Here is a 2,910-nt window from a genome sequence, read left to right on the forward strand (position 1 = left end):
CTACATAATCTTTTATTAGGAAAGTATTTTCCCTATTTTTTTACCTAGCTTGGTATCAATAGAAATCATAGTTAATGTCTATTGCTTTTTATTTTTTCTATGTAATGTGACAAGTGCTTGATTTGCTTTGGCTTTATCAGTCAAAAAAAAAAAAAAACCCACAAGAGGTTCCCACTGTTTTTGCTACAGGTAAAAGTCCACTGATTAGTGATGTGGAAAGGATGAGGACCTGGGAGAAGGTGACCCTGCCATTAAAGCTAGGTGATTCTAGGCACTTAGCTGTGTGTCCCAGGTTTTGGAGATAGCTTTCAAATGACCTGAGCACGATTGTTATGGCAGAAATTCTAAATGAGATCTAGATCAAGAGATGTAGGTACTAAAGATGATAATTTTGACTGCCTATTTGTGAATAATTCCAATGAAGAGAAAAGGGAATATCTAAACCAGGCACAGTGAATAAATGTGATCTCAAATGTCAACCCAGAATAATTGGTAGCAGGGATTGAAACACTGTTTGAGAAGGATTCTGAATCTTATCTAGAATACCACTGATAACAGACTAAATACTAAATGCATTGACATTAGATTCAGATGTCCTTGTATATTGTAACTCCTCCTGAATGTCTGAGTTAGGATTCAGAATAACTTGAATATACTAAAGCAGTGAATCAAAACCAACAAGATAAAGGCTAATGAGGATAACTATATGTTTCTGTATTTAAATGCAAAATTCAGTGATGGTTTCCATTGTGGGATTGGGGAAACTTGGCTTGATAGCAGTTCAGGAGGAAAGACTTGACCCTAAACTCCATATGAATCAATAGGATGGTGTGGCTAAAGGAAAATATCAGGGCAATTGTGGGCTGCTAGAGTTGAACAGGGTAGCCCAACATCAGCCACTCCACTGGAAATGAATTTCAGTGTCTCTTTTTCCCAGCCTGCTGCTTTGCTTGTAGACTTGAGGATGTGGATAAGCTCTTAGTTTCTGGAGCTGGACATTTTCCCTCTCTGAGGATGGTAAGGAAAGTGCTCATATAGAAACAAAGAGTAAAGGTGCCTAGAAAAGATCAGGAATTCTTTGTCCTTGAAATAGGCTAGATTTTGAATCAGTAAAAAAAAAAGTGCATCAAATGATTTTTGCAAATATATGGGTTTTTGAAAAGCTTGGAATATGTTTTGCCCCGAGTGTTCTACCCTTAAACATACCCACATGCATTTCAGGAAAAATTTCATACATAAGGTATATTCATTAGCAGTTAACTCATCAAAATCACTCTTGTGTCAGAACCATTTGATTTTGGACTTGCCATTTAAGTTGTTCCAAAAAAAAAAAAAACCACTCCTGAAAGCTTAGTTTCTTGAACTAGGATATGGAGTTTGGTAAAAGGAATAAAGAGAATGTAAATTTCTCAGTTTGAATTTACTTATTTATTTATCAAATAACTTTAATCAAGTTAACAGTAAGCAGTAAAAATACTATTACAGGAAAAGCCCCATACTTTACATGTAAATTGTTTTTCATTGTCTTTACCTGTAAGGTGTTGAAGGTGGGACCCACTCCTGAATCTTCTTTCTAGTGGTGGAATAAGGTACATATTGTTGTGGAGTGCCACTCACGTTGAATTTATGGTTTGTCCAAATGAATTTACTAGCAGTAGGTGGTTTTGTTGTTGGAGGATAATCAGTCATGAGTGAAGCCAACGATGACGTTCAGGGGGGCACCATGCTTCCATCCACACCCCAGAATGTGTTTTTCAAAATTAATTAATTACTTAATTAACGTATTTATTTATTTTTGGCTGCGTTGGGTCTTCGTTGCTGCACGGGCTTTCTCTAGTTGCAGCAAGCGGGGGCTACTCTTGGTTGCGGTGCGCAGGCTTCTCACTGCAGTGGCTTCTCTTGTTGCAGAGCACGGGCTCTAGGCACATGGGCTTCAGTAGTTGTGGCTCGCAGGCTCTAGAGCATAGGCTCAGTAGTTGTGGCGCATGGGCTTCGTTGCTCCACAGCATGTGGGATCTTCCCGGACCAGGGATCGAACCCATGTCCCCTGCATTGGCAGGCGGATTCTTAACCACTGTGCCACCAGGGAAGTCCCCCAGAATGTGTTTTTTCCATTCATTTCAGTAGTATATATAACCCATCGGTGACGGCCAAAAAACTGCTTGTTGTCTTTGTAGCATTTGCTTCCATATTTGTCTTTCCCCACTAATGCACCAACCCTCACGTCATTTGCCCTGAGAAAAACCTGTAGATAGCCGCAGAGGCCGCTGTGGCCACTGACCTGCTGCAGCCGGAGCTTCAGGACCTGCAGCAACTCCATCTTGTCCCACAGGCCCCACCTCTCCAGCACACCGCCTCAGTTTGAATTTAACACAGAGAGAACATTCAAGAATTTTAAGCTTGTTGGAATCTGTTTTGTTGTTGTTGTTGTTGTTTTTGCATTTTTGCAGTACGCGGGCCTCTCACTATTGTGGCCTCTCCTGTTGTGGAGCACAGGCTCCGGACGCGCAAGCTCTGCGGCCATGGCTCACGGGCCTAGCCACTCCGCGGCATGTGGGATCTTTCCGGACCGGGGCACAAACCCGTGTCCCCTGCATCAGCAGGCAGACTCTCAACCACTGCACCACCAGGGAAGCCCTGTTGTTTTTTTTTATATCAGGTTAACCTTGCCACCTTCTTATAAGAATAATGATGATAATGATGATGACTGTGGTTATTCAACTGATTGGGTTTGGATTATTTTGTGATTGTTCCTGGAACAAATTTTTTCCTAATAATTATGCTGTAAAAATAGAACAGGCATAAGAATTGGAAGGGAAAATTAGAAAACAGGGATAGTCGGGCTAAAAGCAATGGCACACATAAAGGACATTAAGTTTAAAGGCAGAAAATCTAGTCTGTGAATTGACT

At 41.0% G+C, this 2,910-nt stretch overlaps 1 pseudogene across 1 annotated transcript; it reads right to left on the reverse strand.

The window, feature by feature from the left end:
• Positions 1-1,419: 1,419 nt before the first annotated feature.
• LOC308616037 (NADH dehydrogenase [ubiquinone] 1 alpha subcomplex subunit 12-like) lies at positions 1,420-2,320 on the reverse strand (annotated as a pseudogene). Its single transcript has 2 exons — positions 2,084-2,320; positions 1,420-1,726 (listed from the first exon to the last, which is right to left on the reverse strand). The product of its transcript is annotated as an NADH dehydrogenase [ubiquinone] 1 alpha subcomplex subunit 12-like (transcript).
• Between the last annotated feature and the right edge of the window lie 590 nt (positions 2,321-2,910).

This window comes from Mesoplodon bidens (assembly GCF_964165515.1).
Source record: "Mesoplodon bidens genome assembly, chromosome: 4".
In the NCBI taxonomy this organism is placed as follows: Eukaryota; Metazoa; Chordata; class Mammalia; order Artiodactyla; family Ziphiidae; genus Mesoplodon; species Mesoplodon bidens.